General features: G+C 47.9%; 1 pseudogene; it reads right to left on the bottom strand.

Annotated features, from left to right (window-relative positions):
* Positions 1-387: 387 nt before the first annotated feature.
* Positions 388-22,538, bottom strand: LOC136577854 (myosin-9-like; annotated as a pseudogene).
* Positions 22,539-23,440: the final 902 nt, after the last annotated feature.

Here is a 23,440-nt window from a genome sequence, read left to right on the forward strand (position 1 = left end):
TTACAATGGGCATGACAGCTGCTATCCTGTCCTGCATTACTGAAATATTTTCTACCACACTTTTATAGGGGGTGTGTTCACTTTCCCAAGTTTCTTTGGCGAGGTCGAGGAGACTGCGTGGGTGTCTACCATACAGCAGTTCAAACGGAGAAAAACCTTTGGAGGATTGGGGAACCTCACGTATTGCGAACATCAAGGCTGGCAACAAACAATCCCAATCCTTCCCATCTTGGCTGACCACCCTTTTTAACATACTCTTCAAAGTTTTATTAAACCTTTCGACCAGGCCGTCAGTTTGCGGGTGATACACTGAGGTACGCAGTTGTTTAATCTTTAGAAGCTTGCACATCTCTCTCATTACTTTTGACATAAACGGAGTCCCTTGATCTATTTGGGAATACCGGTGCGGGAGAACATCTGGAACAGCTCTCGGGCAATGAGTTTGGAGGAGGTGTTTCTCAGAGGAATTGCCTCCGGATACCGCGTGGCATAGTCTAGAATGACCAGTATATACTGATGTCCCCTAGCGGACTTCACTACTAGACCGACTAAATCCATGGCAATGCGGTCAAATGGTACCTTGATAACGGGTAATGGTACCAATGGACTCCTGAAATGAGATCTAGGGGCCGTTAATTGACATATGGGACATGAGGCGCAATATCGCTTAACCTCCTCATGTACCCCTGGCCAATAGAACCTTTGCAACACTCGTTCGCGGGGTTTTTTCACCCCCCCCCCCCCAGATGACCTCCAAGCACATGTTTATGAGCCAGGTCGAGAACTACACGGCGATATGGTTGGGGTACCACGAGCTGCTGCAGTTCTTCCCCGTGCACCTTATCCACTCTGTACAGCATGTCATTGTTAACAGCCATATAAGGGTATGCCTCACTCCCACCTGGAGTTTGAGGTACCCTGTTTATTTTTATTTTTTACGGCCTCACGGGCCCTGATCAATGTTGGGTCTTTCAGCGGAGCAGACCCAAAATTTTCACGCAACACCTCAAGCTCTGGCATGGCAGGAACTTCTGCCGGGCTTTCAGTGTCACCAGCCAGTACAGCTAGGGGACAATCGACATCGTCACTTATGGTCACCCCTACAGCGGGCCCAGCAGTGTCCGGGTCATACGGCTCAGGGCTTACCTCCTGACACCCAACATTATTAGTCACACTCTTATTGTCCAAAGTCCTTTTTCTCCACATGGCCCAGAACAGTGGAAAGTCCCTTCCGATAATAGCTTCATGCATTAGGGACTTAACCACTCCCACGTCATGGGTAGCGGTGCCGCAAGTGGTGGCTATTTGTACGGTAGCGGTGGGGTATTCCCGAGTGTCCCCGTGGATGCACAGTACACCCACTCGGCCTCCATTGTAAGAGGTTGAATTAACCAATGAACCATGCACTAGGGTCACAAGGCTTCCGGCATCCAGCAAAGCCTGTACCAGAAAGTCCCCAATGTTCACCGAACATACCTGCGGCTCATCCCCGGACAGGTTTTTGGCGGCTAGCACGGGGCGTGCCTACAGGTAGACCCTCCGCCCGGAGCTGCAGTCCATGGGCTCGGAGCCTAGGGGGCAGTGTGCCGCAACATGACCCCATTCGTGGCACTGCCAGCACTGTAGGCGTCCGGGGTCCTGCTCTCGAGCACTCTGATGTGGGCCAACCGTTGGCTTGCCCCCTGAGCCCCCTCCCTTCTTCCACATAGGCCCCCTGGGAGCAGAACATGGTACAGTCTTACCAACTCGACTGGAACCCTTTGCCTCTCTGTCGCAGCCCCGTCTCGTAGAGGCTTCTAACAGTTCCTCTGTGGCACAGTACCTCTCAACCAGATTCACGAGGTGGTTGGCGTCAGTCGGCCCAGCCTGTCCCACCCAACGCTGCACCATAGGTGGCAAGGAATGGTGGAAGATATCCAAAACGATCCTCTCTACCATTTGCGCAGGAGTGCAGTTCTCTGGCTGAAGCCACTTGGAGACAAGGTGTATTAAGTCATGCATTTGCGACCGCGGTGGTAGGCTCTTCGAATACCTCCAGGCATGTACCTGGCCTGCACACACCTGTATGGTCACTCACAGTCGTGCCAGGATTTCGGCCTTCAGTTTGGCATAGTTACAGGAGTCCAATTTACTTAGGTCGTAATAGGCCTTTTGGGGCTCTCCCGACAGAAAAGGGGCCACAACATTTGCCCATTGGACCATGGGCAGCCCTTCTCATTCCGCAATTCTCTCGAAGACGTTAAGGTAGCCTTCCACGTCATCTGCGGCAATCATCTTCTGCAGCGAAGCTTGCACCAAGGCCCTTGCGGTTGGTTGTCCTCCTTGGGCCCCCTGTGGGTGGGTGCTCTGACTTGCTGTGACCGCAGGCCGTTGTATCACCACCGCCTCTCGCAGTGTTGCCTTTTGTTCCATTAGGAGGCGATTAGTCTCTTGCTGCACCTGCCTTGCCTCTGCCAGGGCGTTTTGTTGCTGTAGACACACCTGCACTAGCTGTCGCACCAGGTCCTCCATGGCAGAAGTCTTCTTAGATAGGGCAGCAGCGGCTTTTACCCAGGACATACAGTGTTAGCGGCAGGTGTCAATTCCTTGCATATGTCTCTTTAAGACTGCCTATTCCTTGCCCGCATCCGAAACACCATATGTGGGAGGACACCTCTGTAGAGTGCGGGTTGGCGGCAGTCAAAGATGGTAACAAGTGGATAAAGTCCAAGAGCAGGCGTGACCTGCGTTTATTTCATTACCGAAAAATCAACACAAATTCAGCCTTAGCTTCAGGCAAGAAAATAACAGTCCAGCAATCGGATATTAAGCCGTCCCTGCCTGTACAGGTCACGCTCAGCAGGTGCACACACAGGAGGGTTTTCAGCTCTAGCAGGTATCACAGGCTGCCAGGGTCCAGCAGCCATCTTATTCCCCCCTGTGTCAGTGCACACTGCTATTTATATCCACCCCTATCCTGGCTCAGCCTCAACATCTGTGCTGATTGACCTCGCACACAACCTGGAGTGGAGGAAGTGGAATGGATGGCCCCACTACCAACCTGGCACACATTCCAAAAACCCAGGCCCAGATACTTTTAAAGGAAAACCTCCAGCAACTACTTGCTGGAGATTACATTGCCCTCCTGGATTTTCATGTCTCAAACAGCGGGACATGAACTTCCTCCAGTCCCACTAGGCATAATAGCGGAACCTAGGGGCGATGTAGCGACCATCCACTATCACGCCCCTCAGTACCTCACACTGTATACAGTGAGATCCCCCTAGTGGTGGGTAAATATATGTTTACAGGGTGCTCCCCCTACTGGTTGCTGCATATATTTGCATACAGTGAGCTCCCCTTACTGGTTGCTGCATATATTTGTATGCAGTGAGCTCCCCCTAGTGGTGGCTATATATATATATATATATATATATATATATATATATATATATATATATGTTTACAGGGAGCGCCCCCTAGTGGTCACTGTATATATGTTTACAGGGAGCTCTTCCTATTGGTGGCTGCATATATTTTTTAAAGTGAGCTCCCCCTAGTGGTGGCCGCATATATGTTTACAGGGAGCTCCCCCTAGTGGTGGCTGCATATATTTGTATACAGTGTGCTCCCATAAGTGATGGCTGTATATAGCCGTATACGGTGTTCACCCCCTAGTGGTGCCTACATATATTTGTATTCAGTGCCTTCCCCCAGTGGTGGCTTTATATATGTTTACAATGAGCTCTCCCTACTGGTGGCTGCATATATTTGTATACAGTGAGCTCCCCCTAGTGGTGGCTGTATATACGTTTACAGGGAGCTCCTCGTAGTAGTGGCTGCATATATTTGTATACAGTGAGCTCCCCCCAGTGGTTCCCGCATATATGTGTATGCAATGAGCTCCCCCCAGTGGTGGCTAAATATATTTGTATTCAGTGATCTCCCCCTAGTGGTACATGTATATATGTTTACAGCGAGCTCCCCTTAGTGGTGGCTGCATATATTTGTATACAGTGAGCTCCCATGAAGTGGTGGCTGTCTATATCTATCTACAAGGAGTTTCCTGTATCTGTATACAGTGAGATCCCCTAGTGGTGGGTGAATGTGTGTTTGCAGGGTGCTCCCCCTACTGGTTGCTGCATATATTTGTATACAGTGAGCTCTCCCTAGTGGTGGCTGCAAATATATGTCTACAGGGAGTTTCCCCTAGTGGTGGCTGTATATATTTGTCTACAGTGAGCATCCTCTATTGGTGGGTGAATATATGCTTACACGCAGCTCCCCCTAGTGCTAGCTGCATATATTTGTATACAGTGAGCTCTCCCTAGTGATGGCTGTATATATGTTTACAGGGAGCTCCTCGTAGTGGTGGCTGCAGATATTTGTATACAGCGAGCTCCCCTCAGTGGTTGCTGCATAGATTTGTAAGCAGTGAGCACCCCCTAGTGGTGGCTACATATATTTATATTTAGTGAGTCCCCCCACAGTTGTGGCTGTATATATGTTTACAGGGAACTCCCCCTAGTGGTCACTGTATATATGTTTACAGGGAGTTCTTCCTATTGGTGGCTGCATATATTTTTTTACAGTGAGCTTCCCCTAGTGGCGCCTGCATATATTTGCATACAGTGTGCTCCCATAAGTGATGGCTGTATATAGCCGTATACGGTGTTCACGCGCTAGTGGTGCCTACATATATGTGTATTCAGTGCCCAACCCCCCCTCCCCAGTGGTGGCTGTATATATGTTTACAATGAGCTCCCCCTACTAGTGGCTGCATATATTTGTATACAGTGAGCTCCCCCTAGTGGTGGCTGCATATATATGTATACAGGGAGTTTCCTGTATCTGTGTACAGTGAGATTCCACCTAGTGGTGGGTGAATATATGTTTGCAGGGAGCTCCCCCTACTGGTTACTGCATATATTTGCATACAGTGAGCTACCCCCAGGGGTTGCTGCATATATTTGTATGCAATGAGCTCCCCCTAGTGGTGGCTAAATATATTTGTAATCCCCTAGTGGTGCGTGTATATATGTTTACAGCGAGCTCCCCTTAGTGGTGGCTGTATATAGCCATATACGGTGTTCACCCCCTAGAGGTGGCTACATATATTTGTATTCAGTGCCCCCCCCCCCCACCCAGTGGTGGATGTATATATGTTTACAATGAGCTCTCCCTACTGGTGGCTGCATATATTTGTATACAGTGAGCTCTCCCTACTGGTGGCTGCATATATATGTCTACAGGGAATTTCCCCTAGTGGTGGCTGTATATATTTGTCTACAGTGAGCATCCTCTAGTGGTGGGTGAATATATGCTTACATGGAGCTCCCCCTAGTGCTAGCTGCGTATATTTGTATACAGTGAGCTCTCCCTAGTCATGGCTGTATATATGTTTACAGGGAGCTCCCCCTAGTGCTGGCTGTATATATGTTTACAGGGAGCTCCTCGTAGTGGTGGCTGCAGATATTTGTATACAGTGAGCTCCCTCTAATGGTGGCTGTATATATGTTTACAGGGAGCTCCTTGTAGCGGTGGCTGCATATATTTGTATACAGAGAGCTCCCCCCAGTGGTTGCTGCATAGATTTGTAAGCAGTGAGCACCCCCTAGTGGTGGCAACATATATTTATATTTAGTGAGCCCCCCCACAGTTGTGGCTGTATATTTGTTTACAGGGAACTCCCCCTAGTGGTCACTGTATATATGTTTACAGGGAGTTCTTCCTATTGGTGGCTGTATATATTTTTTTTACAGTGAGCTTCCCCTAGTGGCGCCTGCATATATTTGCATACAGTGTGCTCCCATAAGTGATGGCTGTATATAGCCGTATACGGTGTTCACGCCCTAGTGGTGCCTACATATATTTGTATTCAGTGACCCCCCCCCCCTCCTCCCCCCTGGTGGCTGTATATATGTTTACAATGAGCTCCCCCTACTAGTGGCTGCATATATTTGTATACAGTGAGCTCCCCCTAGTGGTGGCTGCATATATATGTCTACAGTGAGATTCCACCTAGTGGTGGGTGAATATATGCTTACATGGAGCTCCCCCTAGTGCTAGCTGCGTATATTTGTATACAGTGAGCTCTCCCTAGTTATGGCTGTATATATGTTTACAGGGAGCTCCTCGTAGTGGTGGCTGCAGATATTTGTATACAGTGAGCTCCCTCTAACGGTGGCTGTATATATGTTTACAGGGAGCTCCTTGTAGTGGTGGCTGCATATATTTGTATACAGAGAGCTCCCCCCAGTGGTTGCTGCATAGATTTGTAAGCAGTGAGCACCCCCTAGTGGTGGCAACATATATTTAGTGAGCCCCCCCACAGTTGTGGCTGTATATTTGTTTACAGGGAACTCCCCCTAGTGGTCACTGTATATATGTTTACAGGGAGCTCCTCGTAGTGGTGGCTGCATATATTTGTATACAGTGAGCTCCCCCCAGTGGTTGCTGCATAGATTTGTAAGCAATGAGCTCCCCCTAGTGGTGGCTAAATATATTTGTATTCAGTGAGCTCCCCATAGTGGTGGCTGTATATATGTTTACAATGAGCTCTCCCTACTGGTGGCTGCATATATTTGTATACAGTGAGCTTCTCCTAGTGGTGGCTATATATATGTTTACAGGAAGCTCCCCCTAGTGGTGGCTGTAAATATCTGGATAAAGGAACCTCCCCCTAGTGGTGGCTGTATAATTTTGCAGGGAGCTTCTCCTAGTGGTGGCTATATATATCTGTATACAGGGAGCTTCCCCTAGTGGTGGCTGCATATATTTGTATACAGTGAGCTCCCGTGAAGTGGTGGCTGTATATATCTATTTACAGGGAGTTTCCTCTAGTGGTGGCTGCATATATCTGTATACAAAAAGTTTACCCCTGGTGATGGCTGCATGTATCTGTATACAGTGAGATCCCCCAGTGGTGGCTATATATATGTTTACAGGAAGCTCCCCCTAGTGGTGGCTGTAAATATCTGGATAAAGGAACCTCCCCCTAGTGGTGGCTGTATAATTTTGCAGGGAGCTTCCCCTAGTGGTGGCTATATATATCTGTACACAGGGAGCTTCCCCTAGTGGTGGCTGCATATATTTGTATATAGTGAGCTCCCGTGAAGTGGTGGCTGTATATATCTATTTACAGGGAGTTTCCTCTAGTGGTGGCTGCATATATCTGTATACAAAAAGTTTACCCCTGGTGATGGCTGCATGTATCTGTATACAGTGAGATCCCCCTCATGGTGGGTGAATATATGTTTACAGGGAGCTCCCTTTGCTGGCTGCTGCATATATTTGTATACAGTGAGCTCCCCCTTGTGGTGGCTGTATATATATTTACAGGGAGTTTCCCCTAGTGGTGGTTGCATATATATGTTATTCGTGAAGTCTGCTGTTGATAGATAATCCACCAAGTTGCCCTGAAGATGGGAAATGAAGCAGCTGAGAAACTGCTCCAGAGTCTAGTTAGTTCTCTCATTCTGGCCATTACACTGAGGATAAAAGGCAGAGAAGAAAGACTCCCCGTAGTTCCCAGGGCCATGTCAGAAGTGTTTTCAGAACTTTGAGGTGAACTGAACCCCTCTGTCTGAGTCGAAATCATGAGACGAAACCATCAGGAATTCCATGTAGTCGGAAAACTTCCCAGATCATCAACTCTGCGGTGTGCTCGGCGGTGGGAATCTTTTTAATGGGGATAAAGTGAGCCATCTTTGTGAGTCGGTCCATGACAACAAGGATGGTAGTCATTCCTTTTGAGGGGGGCAGTTCCACTATAAAGTCCATTAATATAGATCCCAAGGGTCTGGATGGAACTAGAAGGGTTGTAGGAAACCCACAGGGGGAGCTTGTGGTGTCTTGTTCTGGGCGCATACTTTGCAAGAGGTGACATATCTCTTCACATCCCTCCTGTAGTTGGGCCACCAGAAGGAACAAAGCAGGAGTTTTAAAATCTTTGTGACCCCCAAGGTGACCGGCCAGCTTAGAATCACGGACTAGTTTGAGGACTTCGAGTCGACCAGCCTTGAGAAAGTATACTTGGTGTTCTCGCTACCAAAGTCCATTCTTGAAAGAAAGCTTGACATCCTTAGACAGGCAAATAAGGAAAGGGTCATTTTCGTATCCTCCCCTAAGCTTTGTTAGAAGATCTTCAGAGTGCAGGATACCTAAAAAAAATTTCTGGGAACAGAATTGTGTAGTCTGTATTTGACCTCTCTTCAGGCTCTGAAAATAATGCATCTGCCTTGCCTTTTCGGGAAATGCCATGGTAGGACAGAATGACATTAAACCTGGAGAAGAACAGTGCGCATCGTGCTTGTCTCACAGTTAACTTCTTGGCAGTGAGGAGAAATTCCAAATTTTTATGGTCAGTAAGAGCCATTACTGGATGATGGGCTCTTTCCAAGAGGTACCTCCATTCAGTGAAAGCCACCTTGATGGCCAAAAGTTCCTTGTTCCCGACATCATAGTTTTTCTCTGCAGGTGATAAGGTGTAGGACAGAAATGCACAAGGATGTAATTGCATTTTATCTCTGACTCACTGTGACAGGATAGTTCTCATTGCGAAGTCGGAGGCGTCTACCTCAACAATAATTCTGGTCTTGGGTGGATCAGTACTGGTGCTGAAGTAAACAGAGTCTATAGTTTCTCCAAAGTGACTTGTGCCTCTGGCGACCAGGAAAATGTGTGTGCTTTCTTCATGAGGGAGGTGAGATGACCTTCTTTTTAACGAAGAATATGGATGCTCCCACTGGGGAGGAAGAGGGCCAGATGAATCCTTTCTTTAGACTTTCATCCAAATATCCCTGAAGATTTTTTAAATCTGGTTCCGAAAGGCTGTAGCTACGCCCAAATGGAATAAAAGATCCAGGGAGCAGCTCAATAGGACAGTCATGGGGCTGAAGCGGTGGCAGCTGGTCAGCTGTCTTGCTGCAGACATCCCTGGACATCTAATATTCAACCAGTAACTTCTCAAAGTCCTGTTGACCAACCTCGGAGTCTTGCACTGCTTTAGGGGTGCATGGTGCTACCTGGCAGTTCTCTTAACAGTATTCTGGAGAGAAAGTAATGGTCCTTGATTCCCAGTTGATAGAAAGGTTATGGGTAGCGAACCGAGTATTACCGGAAATTTAGGGGACTTCTTGATAGTCAAGGTTCATACAGAGCTCCAGTTCAAGGAGCTCTGTATGAAAGGTTCTGAGGACGAGGGTGACCCATCCACAGTTTCCATATCAATCGGTATGGGCTTAAGTCCGGTTGCAATGCTTTTTTCCAAGAGGGAATTTTAAGTCCATGAAGTTCCCTCCCGCTCCTGAATGCAACATTGCTGAGTACTGCATCTTCTGATTACCCAGTAAGATAAAATGCTAGAGCAACGGAAGGGTTTTCACACCATCTTGAACTACCGATGCAAATGTGTGTTTGGTGGAAGCCCCCTGTTTTGTGACAGCTGGATTGGTCGTGGTCTTGACGTTGGCTAGGGAAAGAGTCCTTTGGGACTTGTTTATACAGTTTAACGCATAATGTTCAGAGCTTCCACAATAATTGCACAGATTTTCAGCACGGTGCCTTTCTTTTGCAGCGGTGGAAAGGGGTTTGCAGATTACATCGTCCTGCATTGGTTCTGTTGCAGCTTCAGTCCCCGGCTGGGGACTCAGCATGAATTGGCTGAAGGAATAAGGGGTGTTGGTGCCCATACCCACAGTCTCTGTTTGCGCCGCTCGGAAAATCTCTGGTCCGTCTGGATGCACAGCTGAATGAAGTTTTCCAGGTTATCAGGAGTCTCCATTTTGGCAAGTTCATCCTTTACCCACTGTGACAGCACGGGGGTTAAATATTACGCCAAACGGTCACTTTCCTTCTTTTCTTTCATTTATTCACATAAACTACTTTAACCAACACAAAGATGACTGGGTCTCCAGGGGTAATAATCAATACTTGAAACAACAAAGTCTCTGATAGCTTTAACCCTTCACAGTCCGTAGGCAAAGCAAGTACATCCTCCGCTGAGGCAGCAATACAAGTCCATAGGTTCTGCACAGACCTGTGGGTATCCAGGGTGCAGCTCATCCTCAGTCTTTAGTGCCTTCAGTCTCTTCAGACTCTAGTCCAAGGCAGGCGTTCCCCAGGGATCCTGCTACCTCTCACAGCGCCTCTCCGCTCACAAAGGGAATCACCACAGCCTGGATCTCCCAAACACACACCTCTCCTAGGTGTTGAGGTGAAGGGCATCTCCCTGTCCACCTCTGGCCTTCTCAGCCACACACTGGGCCTGGCAGCCCCAGCTCCACTGAGCTGTCTTCCTGACTCACTCAGCCAGACACTCTCCCTCACTTCAGCAGGAACCACCTTTTTTATATCACTAACCACACCTGTAGGTGTTTTCCATCTTGCTTCAGGCACCAGACTGATTGTGTGTTGCCCCCTACAGGCTATCTTCTGTAGAGCACCCCTACACCACTCAGATAATCCCCAGCGGAATTGGCTCTGTAGTGCAGCTAGATTCCATGTAGCATTATTCACCCAGAGACAAAATTTCGCTGCATCCCTCCCCCTTGACGAAGGCCGTATCACTTTTTTCTTCTTCTGGCCCTCCAGGGTCAAAACTCCAGCCTCGGGGGTCTCTTTCTGTTTTTACCTGTCTGACGAGTTCCTTCTTCTTGTCTTCACTCTGTTCCTCACATCCTTGCAGATCTCTGTCAGACTGTGCTATCACAGCTTGCAAGTTGCCTCCCAAGTGCAACTTTGTGGCTTGTAACTTCTGGTCGTTTCCCTACCTGACCCTTCATTTCTTCTTTTTGCTGCTCCAAGGCTTTAGTAGAATTTTCTAGTTTAGGTACAGTCTTTTCACCATCATCCTTGGAGCTAACACAGTCCTCCATTTCAGTGCAGGACGGCTTGTGGAGATTTTCTAATTGCGCCTCCATTTTGCCAGTCTCTTCTAGCTCAAGAACCTTGTCTCTGTATTCTTCAAGTTCCTCTTGCTCCAGCATGGCCTTGCTATGGATTACAGTCTCCACTTCATTTTTCAATGTATTCAGGCTTATAATTATCATCTTTTCCTCACTTTGTAACAACTCTATTTCTTCTCTTAGTACAGTGTTGTCATCGGTTAGAACCAATAGCATTCTTCGAAGTTCGTTTCCCTCTTACTCTGACTTTTGCTTGGCAGCATGCAGTTCACTGATGAGTGGGTCCTTGGAGCCAGCATCCCTGTGATAGGCTTCTACCATCTGGACAAACTGTTTCTTCACTTTCTGGGTTTGCCTTTTTACGTCATTATTCTTTTGCTGCAGTTCTTCCAAGACTTCTGCTGCCACTTGTGAGACCTTCTGAGCTTCAGTAGTCTCCCTTTGTAAACATAATTTGGCATTCTCTACTACTTGTAACTCTTTCAGATTCTTTAACAAGATCATCTTTTTCCTTTTCTGTCTGAACTGGGTTTTAGACCTCTCTGGTCTCAGAACACTTCTTTCAGCCACTTGGCTATTTGATTTCCAGCATTTCATCTTCATGCACAACTTCTCTGAGAACTGATGAAGCTCTGCTCTTTCTTCTGACACTACTTTCAGGGTGCGTGTCCAGGTTAGTACCTCTGTTTCTCTCTCATTAGCCCTTTCTTCTGCATGCTCAAGTTCACTGGCATATCTTGCAGATCTGGCTTTCTCTTCAGTCAGCTCCTGTTCACACAGCTTCTGTTTCTTCTCCAGTTTGGACACAAGCTCCTGTTGCTGACCAAGCTTAACAGTAACATCTTCTACCTCTTGCTGAAGACTTAGTTTAACCTTCTCAAGTTTATCACAGGCGGCTATTTTCTCTTCACACTACTGCCTTGTAGTTTCTAATTCTCCTTGTATTTCTCTTTTCTGCTCTTCCACAGAATCCAAACACAAAGCACTCTTCTCCAGTCTATTTTCCAGATCCACCACCTCAGCCTGAAGTGTTGCAATCTGCTTTGATAGGTTTCTCTTAGCTTCTAAATCCTCCTCTACCTGCTTAAGGAACACATTTTTCTCACCTTGCATAGTCTTCAGGTCTGCACTGAGACCAAGCCTCTGCTGCATCTCTTCTTGCAGTAACTTCTGGAACTCTTCACTCTGAGCTTCCAGCTTTACATGCAGCCTGCTCAGACAACGCTGTCTGCACACCGTCAGCTTCAGTTATTTTCATTTGTAGCTCTTAAAGCTGCATCTCTACTGTATTTTTCTTGCATTCATATGCATACTTGTCTTCCAACAACCCCTTCACCTTTTGGGTAAGCTCAAGACACTCGCTTTTCCATGTTTCTTTCACTTTTTCAAGTTGCTTCAATTGCTTGGACAGTTTCCCAACAACTACATCATGACTCCGTTCCAGCTCCTGGATTTCGGCTCCATGTATTTCAGCTTTCTCATCCAAGCTCATCTGTAGCTGGGACACCAGTCTCTCATGCAGCGCTTCCTGGTTTTCTTTGTCACCCAGTAAATCTTTCAAGATCTCTGATTGCTTCTCTGCCGTAGTGCCAGCAGCTTTCTGTATTTCCAGCTCTTCCTTGAGCTGACGTAGCTGGCACTCCAAGTCACCATTCTTCTTTGCTAACAGCATTTTCAACTCTTCAACTTGATTCTGCAAACCTGTAGTTTGATTACCTGCATTTGTAGAAGCTCTTTCTAACTTGCAACACGTAATTTCCAACTCTTGGGTTTTCATTTGCAATTTCTTACACTCCTGTTCATACTGCACAGCTTGTTCTAATCGTTGGGACAGTTCACTCTTAGCTAGCGAATTAGTTTGCTTAACCCCTTAGTGACCACCTTATAGTGTTTTTACGTCCTGCAGCTGCAGGACGTGTATGGAGGGAGGTAGCGCCGCTATCTCCCTCCATACAGCGCGGGCGTCAGCTGTTTATTACAGCTGACACCCGCGGGCAATAGCCACGCTCGGCTGATTGACCGCTCGCGGCTATTAACCCTTTAAATGCCCCGAACGCTGTTTGGGGGTCCCGCACGGCCCCCCCGCGGTGAGATCGGGGGATCCGTGCAGGTGTCATGGCAGCCAGGGGCCTAATGAATGGCCCCAGGGCTGCCTTAGCAGACTGCCTATCAAGCCATCCACACAGGGTGGCTTGATAGACTGCCTGTAAAAAAGCAGTATGACGTAATGCTATAGCATTACGTCATACTGCAGGAGCGATCAAAGCATCGCATGTTAAAGTCCCCCAGGGGGACTTCAAAGTAAAGTAAAAAAAAAATCAATAAAGTTTTTTAAATTGTAAAAAAAAAAAAGTTATAAAAGTTTAAATCACCCCCCTTTTGTCATATCAATTACTAAAAAATCTAAATCATAAAATAAAAATATGTATTTGGTATCGCCGCGTCCGTAAAACTCCGATCAAAGTAGTGCATTATTTTTCCTGCAAGGTGAACGTCGTCCGAAAAAAAAAATAAAGAATGCCAGAAATACACTTTTTTAGTTACCCTGTCTTCCAGAAAAAAAAATGCAATAAAAAGCGATCAAAAAGTTGTATGTATTCCAAATTGATACTATTGGAAACTACAGGACATCCCGCTAAAAATTGAGCCCTTGCACAACTACGTCGACAGAAAAATAAAAAAGTTATTGCGCGCACAAAATGACCGCAGAAAATAATTGAAAAAAATTAAATATCTTAAAAAAAAAAATACAAGTACTACAGCAAAAAAAAAAAAAAAAACTATATAAGTTTGGTATCGTAGTAATCATACTGACCCATAGAATAAAAATATCAGGTCGTTTTTGTTGCAGTTTGTGCACCGTAGAAACAGGACGCACCGAAAGATGGAATGTCGTTTTTTTTTCCATTTCTCTCCGCTTAGAATTTTTAAAAAGTTTTTCAGTACATTATATAGTACAGTAAATAGTGCCATTGAAAAATACAACTCGTCTCATAAAAAACAAGCCCTCATACAGCGACGTCGATGGATAAATAAAGGAGCTACGATTTTTTAAAAGGGAGTAGGAAAAAACAAAAATGGAAAAAAGCAAAAAAGCCTGGTCACTAAGGGGTTAAGGTTCTGGATCTGAGCTTCATATAGCTCTATTTCTTCATCCCTGCATATCTGTAGCTGGGTCAGCACCTGCTCCTGACGAGCTTCTTGGGCTTTCTTGAAGTCCAGTATACCTCTCAATACCTCTGCTTGCTTTTCTGCTTTGCTGCAGGCGGCTTTCTCTATCTCTAGCTTTTCTTTGAGCTGTTTTACCTGAACTTCCAATTGAATATTCCTCTTTGCTGACTGTGTCTTTAACTTCTTACAACCTTGTTCACACTTATGGGCTTGTCTTCCTAACAAAGCCCTGTGATTAGTTTCAGTCTCTTTTATGACGTGCTCATTCTCTGTAGCTTTGACTGACTCTGTCAGTGCAGCCAACTGCTTTATTAGGAGTTGCCTTTCCTCCAGCTGCACTTGCATAGTCTCCTGTTGCTGCAGCCTCTCTTGTAACAACTGCTTCAGCAAACAAGAGCAACAAGTCTAACTGTTACGTGTGCGGTAGTGCCCGACCGCACTTGGGGACGGTCCCACTGAATCTCCCTGTAGATGTTGAAAAGTGTTTCCTTAGTCTCTTCACGAACATTTCCACCAATCACACTGCTTGTAAGAAGTGGAAAAAGGAATACCCCATAATCACCCAAGTGCCTCGCCCCGGGGAGAGTATTACAATCTACCCCGGAAACTACACCTGCTATGCAAACCGACAAGGGGGGGGGGGGGAGATTTTCGGGGAACTTCACCAACGGGTATTGCTCCTCCTACAGTACACTGGGAGGGGAATGGACGCAGAATCAGGTCCAGTCCTTAGGAGACATTTACTGGCTTTGTGGAGACATGAGGTTGAGGACCCATCTGGAAGGTAATTGGACAGGGGAGTGTGCTTTAGCAAAAGCCCTTATGCCCCTCCACATCCTGTCAGATAACGTTGAGGATAATGAGGTTACCCCCAATAGTTACCATAGAGTGAGAAGAGAGGCTCCTGGTGGTAGTTTCGATTTACACGTGTACATTGACGCCATAGGGGGGTACCTGACGAGTATAAAGCTAGAGACCAAGTTAAAGCTGGATTCGAGTCCATTTTCCCAATCATTACGGTAAATAAAAACGTTGACTGGATTAATTATATTTATTATAATCAGCAGCGATTTATAAATTACACCAGAGATGCCTTACAGGGACTAGCTGACCAATTAGGACCTGCCTCGACTATGACTTTTCAAAATAGAATGGCTTTAGACATGATTTTAGCTGAGAAGGAGGCTGTCTGTAAGATGATAGGGGAGACTTGTTGTACCTACATCCCAGACAATACAGGACCCACGGGTAAAGTCACAGTTGCCATTAAAAAGTTGACCGCACTATCGGAAGAATTAAAAAGAAACTCAGGGATAACTGACCTTTGGAACCAGTACTTTTCATGGATCAGCGGGTGGCAGAAAGTTTGGTCCAGATAGGCATTGCTGTTCTATGTGTACTGATTATCTTTTCTATTTTAGCCTGCTGTGTTGTTCCCTGTGTCAAAAAGACCTGTGAAACTGCTGTTGAAAAAGCCGCTCCCACAATGAGTTTACTGGATGCGTCCCCAGACGGAGCGGACAAGTCCTACACCCCCTTGAAGACTCTAAATCCAACCTACAACGCGCTCCAGTTATAGGGTCAGACCACCCTCCTTGGAATTACGAGTCGGTGACTATGGGGGGCCCAGGCTAGCTGTGGTCCAGTCGCAAGGGCTGTGAAGAACCCGTGGTTGGCTTAGAGAGCTTACCTGGGTATGCTCGATGGGCCTGCCTAGATTTGGGACCCCAAGGAGGGTCACCTGCAGAGGATTGTGGAATTACTAGGGAAAGTTAGAGAATAGACATTTCAAGGGGGGATTGTAGTAGACATCATAATTAGTTAGTATAAAATGTCTATTGATTTGTATAAACCAAATGTATTACGCTACTGTAATGACTTTTAACTCTGTGGAGGTTAATGGCCACACAATCTCACCATGGTAGTTGTTGGACAATGGCATGGTGAAAGATGTGTGGTATAATGTTAGCTTAATACATAAGTTGCACAAGCAGCCTCTGAGAGTTAAAAGTCATAGTATTACATGTATACCTGTATTCAATACTGAGTGTTTTCCCAGTCCTTTCCCATCCCCCACACAGAAACTTCTCCAACAAAAGAGATACTTTCAGTTTTGACCGCATGTTGTTAAGACAAAGGCTCCTATGTACACTGGACTTGAGAGAGGTGTGGGGAGGGGGAGGCGGGGAATTCTATATAACCCAGCGAATAAGAATATATATATGTTACTGATGTAATCTGTTAAACGCCCATAAAGGGCAAGTATTATGTGTTTCAATAAATGAGGCTGTCTGGGCGTTTCTGTTCAGAGCCATTTTGGACTTGAGACTGATAACTTGCGTCTAACTTGGCCAGTGTGCGCATACTGTTTTTTACACAATTACGAAGCTACAGAATACCCTGAAGCCTGCTGGAGAAAAACATATTTCCAGCTCACTCAGTATACACACATAGAGGTCAGTTATATTTTCCTTAATATATACACATAGAGGATCGTTACAGTCTCCTCAGTATATACACATAGAGTTGAGGTAGATTCTCCTCAGTATATACACAGAGAGGTGAGGTCGATTCTCCTCAGCATATACACATAGAGGTGAGGTAGATTCTCCCCAGTATATGCACATAGAGGTCAGTTATATTCTCATCAGTATATACACAGAGAGGAGCGTTAGAGTCTCCTCATTATATACACATAGAGGTCAGGTAGCTTCTCCTCAGAATATACACATATAGGAGCATTAGATTCTCCTCAGTATATACACATAGAGCTGAGGTAGTGCAGCGTCTCGTAGGGTGATCCCGGACACATGGATTACGCTGAGGTGCTGGGAGGGCAAGATGCTGGCTTGTCACAGTGGCACTTGCCACGCTCCCTCCCAGAGAGACGCATGCAGCTAGGGCTAGGGCAGCCCTGGGCCTCTTCTGGATACCCCTGGCATGGGGATGCCTTATAAACATCAGAACAGGTGATGAGGTTATCACGGTTGACGTCACCATTTCGGCACCCACCAGCATGAACATTGGCGGTGAAATAATTGAGCCACAGACAGTCAGAGAGTACCTCAGGTCCTATGGAACAGTCAAGGCCTAGAATAAACTTTACTTTGGCAAACTTCAACAGTACAAGGCACACTTTAAAGCAATGACAGTGCAGGAAATTACTAGACTTGAGACTTACGAGTACCCCCACCTAGTGATCCAGACTTCAGAACACCCGGGTGCGAAAAACAGAATGGGTGTACCTCTACGCGGTGATCTAGAAACTCCGGACGGCCGCGTAGGAAATTATAATACCTCTACACTGGGCTTGATAAGCACCCACTTACAGTTGCTCTCACTCTCGCTCTGCTTAGGTGGAGCTCTCTCCTTGTTCCTCACATCCACATCTGAGCTGGGAAAATCTCTCTTCCTCCTCGATGCTTCACCACATGAGGGCTAAAGGTGCCCCCATGTAGCTGGACTATGACTATGACTCCAAAAGACATGGGCTCCCAACCTTTCTCATACCATGTGACAGGACATAAATTGATACATTTACAGACAGTCAGCTCACACCAGACATTTGCTGCAGCTGTGCAATATACATACCTGAATGACAAGACAGTTTTGCACAGAGCAACTACACAAGACATACATGTATGACATTATGGAGGGGGCCAGGATAGCATGTACAGGGCCACTACAGTTACTCCCTACTTAAAAATAAACCGACCCCAGCGCCTCCAAAGCAGAGTGTAAGAATCCGGAGTCTTGCTATCTTTAGTGTGTGATTTCCAATTCACCCGAGAGGCCTCTATGCAGTCACAGAGTGTGCAAGGTGAAACCTATAAACACAGCTCCTACCCCTGGTTACCTATGTGAAGGATTAACCCACCCCAGATGTACTGAGACTACAAGAATTGTCATTTCTGAGTTTAAGAGATGAAAAAGGAGGATGGAGCAAGACCCAGTGAGGATGGTGGAATATTTCTGGAGTACAAAGTGTTTCCAATGAGGGAGGTGCTGCCAACCAGATGATGGTCCACCAGGGTGGGCGTGAGTGTAGCGAAAAGAATGTGGAAAAATACTGGTGTGAAGGCGCAATACTCTACGCTACTAGAAGATAAAGGTCCAATATGTGATGGTGAAAGCACTTCTTTTTTATTATTTCACAAAATAAAAAACAGCAATTGGAAACGCGTTTCGGGGATTAGCCCCTTTGTCAGTTTGGCTGGATTGGACACAACAGGATGCCTTGGGGTGACACAATTCCAAAGGTGTTTTGGGTGTGCCAGTGGTCCTGTATGTGGCAGGGAGACAGGGGAGAAAGAGGTGCTTCAGCAAGTGTATGTGAAAGAATTAAAAAAAAACGCTTTCACTATCACATAATGGACCTTAGCGTAGAGGGTTGCGCCTTCACACAAGTATTTTTCCACATTTTCATTTCTGAGTATGGCTTTTTGTTTATGACAGTGTGTAAGGAATAGGACTTGCAAGTACATTTAGAAATTCTACTAGGCTGAACTGAATTCAGGGACACTAGTATTGCTATGGAGCTATATTCATGACTCTTCTCTCCAAAGACTAAAGAACTGAGATAAGTGGAATGACCATCACTTTCTCTATTGAGGATGAAACACACTGTGACCACCACAAAAATCAGAAAGGGCGACTGGCAGGAAAACAAGAGATGAGTGGAATGATCAACCCTCTTCCTGAAAAGGTAGAACTAGGTGAAAGGAAGACAGTTAGGACAGACAGCTAGCACTGAGACGCAACATGGGGGACACAAGAAACCTCCAGTCATACACATAAGCACACATACCATGCACACAGTGTCATGCAGACTGTGGCATATAGGAGAATATAGAACTTTAAACTAGACATCAGCGAGTGAAGCAAACAATAAGCGCTGTATTAGACCCCCTCCTGCACATTACTTACAGTATAACGCTGCAAACATATCAAACTTCAATGTGAAAAAGAAGAACATAAATTGGACTATAAAAAGGGAAATAAAACTTTGAAGTCCTTCTAAACAAGGGGCTTAGCCGGGGTAGAAACAATGTATCTTACATAAATGGTGGGAGAAGGGGTTAAACACAGTATTTTTCCCTTCCCCTTTAACCCCTTGGTCTCCTCTGTTAGTTTCCTTACATAAAATCTATATTGAAATCCATTTTAATAACACGGGGTGGGAGGGGGGGGTGAATACTTTTGCACAGCAGTGTAAAGCACGGAGTAGATTATCAAGTTTGACAAGGTTTCACTCTGTGGTGACGGCGCTTCATATACAGCGATTATCTGCGGCTGGGGCAGTCGGTGTCAGGTCTTGCCCCCCTCCACCCCGGTCACATGGTCTGGATTTATGTGTGGGTATTTGGGTCATGGGTCCAGCGTCTTCCCCTGCTGAGTCTCTGTGGAGTTGGCAGTAGACCAGGGGTGGGGTATATGGTATGGTACAGGGAACGTGTTTAAATATGATAACTAATATGTTTTAGTGTTTCTGCAGAATTATTAGTAATGTTTTTAGATTTTGTTTGTATTAATGGGACATTTATGACTTGTTCTGCGGCCGAACCGGTTCTTTTCTCTTGGCTTTGTAATATATTGTAAATATACTTTATTTGTTTTTGATTGTTGTATATCTTATGCCTTGGATTGGTATTAGGTTTTATTTTGGCAATTTTTCGGTTATTTTGTTATCCTTTGATGTTTTTTTACTTTTATAATAAAACGATTTACAGAACTGTGAGGGTCGCTACATTGTTATATAAGAGCTGGAGACCCAGAGCAGAGCCGAGACGATCCTGGGGTGACGCTTCGTTCTGTCTCAGTGTATAGATTGTTCAATTACTGAGGTCCAATAATATAGAAATCTGATAATCCGGCACAGAAGTGTAATATAAGATTCAGAGCAGTGCAGAGAAGATTCTGCAGTGGCACATTTAATTTCCAACCCTGTATGTCAGGGCTATGAACAGTTCTATGATAGATATTTGATAATCCAGAACATCTGATATTCTGATACAGAACTGTAATATAATGCCTGAAGTAGCGTTGAGAAGATCCTGGGGTGATGCCTCATTCCGTCCACATATCAGAGGTAGGGAACATTCTTTGGCTGAAGTCCAATAATCCAGAACATCTGATGATCTGGCACCTATTTGCTTCCTCTGATGCCATGATTGTACTTCTATGGGCTTCCCTTAGGGGGTGATGCCCTCATCCACTCCTGTTGCTGGTACTTTGTCCTCGGCAGGTGGAGCTCGGACTCTGACACCTCAGATAACAGCAGGGGGTGCTGGGATAGCGAGCTCAGGCAGGTTATTATCGGTCTTTCTGTTGCTGCTACCACTATATCCGCCACCATTTACCCTGCAGCAGTCTGTGGGGGGGCGCACCCCTATGTACCCTTCAAGAGTCTCTGGGGGGCGCTGCACCATGTACCCTGCAAAGTATGGGGGGGGGGGGCGCACCAACATGTAACCTGCAGGAGTCGTTGGGGGGCGCACCATCATGTACCTGCAGGAGTCTGTGGGGGGCGCACCACCATGTACTCTATAGTAGTCCGTGGGAACGCACCACTATGTACCCTGCAGGAGTCTGTGGGGGGCGCACCACTATGTACCCTGCCAGAGTCTGTGGGGGGCGCACCACTATGTACCCTGCAGGAGTCTGTGGGGGGCGCACCACTATGTACCCTGCCAGAGTCTGTGGTGGGTGCACCACTATGTACCCTGCAGGAGTCTGTGGGGGGCGCACCATGATGTACCCTGCAGGATTCTGTGGGGGGGGGGGCGCCACCATGTACCTTGCAGGAGTTTGTGGTGGGCTGCAGGAGTCTGTTGTGGGGGCGCACCACCATGTACCCTGCAGGATTCTGTGGGGGGCGCACCACCATGTACCCTGCCAAAGTCTGTGGGGGGCGCACCACCATGTACCCTGCAGGAGTCTGTGGGGGGCGCACCACCATGTACCCTGCAGGAGTCTGTGAAGGGCGCACCAACATGTACATTGCAGGAGTCTGTGGGGGGCGCACCACCATGTACCCTGCAGGATTCTGTCGGGGGCGCTGCACCATGTACCCTGCAGGAGTGTGTGAGTGGGGCGCACCACCATGTACCCTGCAGGATTCTGTGGGGGGCGCTGCACCATGTACCCTGCAGGAGTCTGTGGGTGGGGCGCACCACCATGTACCCTGCAGGAGTCTGTGGGGGGCGCACCACCATGTACCCTGCAGAAGTCTTTGGGGGGCGCTGCACCATGTACCTTGCAGGAGTCTGTGTGAGGGAGCATCACCATGTACCCTGCAGGAGTCTGTGCTGGTGCACCACCATGTACCTGCAGGAGTCTGTGGAGGGCGCACCACAATGTACCCTGCAGAAGTCTGTGGGGGGCGTTGCACCATGTACCCTGCAGGAGTCTCTGGGGGTCCACCACCGTGTACCTGCAGGAGTCTGTGGTGGACGCTGCACCACCATGTACCCTGCAGGAGTCTGTGGGGTGGGTGGGAGTCCACCACTATGTACCCTGCAGGAGTTTGTGGGGGGCGCACCATCATGTACCTGCCAGAGTCTGTGGGGGCGCACCACCATGTACGCTGCAGGAGTCAGTGGGGGGTGTTGCACCCCGTAACGGCAGGAGTCTGCAGGGGGTGCCCCACCATGTACGCTGCAGGAGTCAGTGGGGAGTGTTGCACCCCGTAACGGCAGGAGTCTGCAGGGGGTGCACCATCATGTAACCTGCAGGAGTCTGTGGGGGGCGCACCACCATGTACCCTGCAGGAGTCTGTGGGGGCACACCACCATATACCCTCCAGGAGTCTGCAGCAGGCGCACCACCATGTACCCTGCAGGAGTCTGTGCAGGGGCGCACCACAATGTATCCTATAGGAATCTGTGGAAACGCACCCCCATGTACCCTGCAGAGGTCTGGGGGGGAGCACCACCATGTACCCTGCAGGGGGGCGCACCACCATGTACCCTGCAGGAGTCTGTGGGGGGCACACCACCATGTACCTGCAGGAGTCTGTGGGGGGCGCACCACAATGTATCCTATAGGAATCTGTGGGAACGCACCACCATGTACCCTGCAGAAGTCTGTGGGGGGGGCGCACCACCATGTACCCTGCAGGAGTCTGTGGGGGGCACCACTATGTAAACTTTTGGAGTCTGTGGGCGGCGCACCACCATGTACCCTGCAGGAGTCTGTGGGGGGCGCACCAACATGTACCCTGCAGGAGTCTGTGGGGGGCGCATATATCTATATTACTCTCAAGCTCGGCCCTAACAACCAATCAGGTTGAATCAGACAACCCAAACAACCAATCAGGTTGCTGGAATTGTGAATCAAAACCAATGAGGTTGCTGGAAGAGTAAGGCCAAGTGCCCACGGCCGTGATGGGCTCTGCAAGCGGAATTCCGCAGCGGAGTCCGTCATGGCTCCCCCCCAGAGACCACATACTCACCTCCGGATCTGCTGCCCGATCTCCCGCATCCCGTGTCGGCAGTGTCACATGATGCGGGCATCAGTGGGCGGGGAAGCGTTTTCACGCTATCTTCCGCTGTGCTACAGCGGAAGATAGCGTGACGGACGGCTTCTATTGACTGCAGTGGAAGCCGTCTGCGCGTACACCCGCGGCAAATAGAGCATGCCTCGGGTGATTATGGGTGATTGTTCAATAGAACCTAATAGCTGCGGGCCTAAGAGGCTAATATGCATGGGGGGGGGGCGCACCACCATGTACCTGCAGGAGTCTGTGGGGGGCGCTCCACCATGTACCTGCAGGAGTCTGTGGGGGGCGCACCACCATGTACCTGCAGGAGTCTGTGGGGGGCGCACCACCATGTACCTGCAGGAGTCTGTGGGGGGCGCACCACCATGTACCTGCAGGAGTCTGTGGGGGGCGCACCACCATGTACCTGCAGGAGGCTGTGGGGGGCGCACCACCATGTACCTGCAGGAGACTGTAGGGGGCGCACCACCATGTACCTGCAGGAGTCTGTGGGGGGCGCACCACCATGTACCTGCAGGAGTCTGTGGGGGGCGCACCACCATGTAACTGCAGGAGTCTGTGGGGGGCGCACCACCATGTACCTGCAGGAGTCTGTGGGGGGCGCACCACCATGTACCTGCAGGAGTCTGTGGGGGGCGCACCACCATGTACCTGCAGGAGTCTGTGGGGGGCGCACCACCATATACCCTGCAGGTGTCTGTGGGGGGCGCACCACCATGTACCTGCAGGAGTCTGTGGGGGGCGCACCACCATGTACCTGCAGGAGTCTGTGGGGGGCGCACCACCATGTACCTGCAGGAGTCTGTGGGGGGCGCACCACCATGTACCTGCAGGAGTCTGTGGGGGGCGCACCACCATGTACCTGCAGGAGTCTGTGGGGGGC

Source organism: Eleutherodactylus coqui, chromosome 8, assembly GCF_035609145.1.
Source record: "Eleutherodactylus coqui strain aEleCoq1 chromosome 8, aEleCoq1.hap1, whole genome shotgun sequence".
NCBI lineage: Eukaryota > Metazoa > Chordata > Amphibia > Anura > Eleutherodactylidae > Eleutherodactylus > Eleutherodactylus coqui.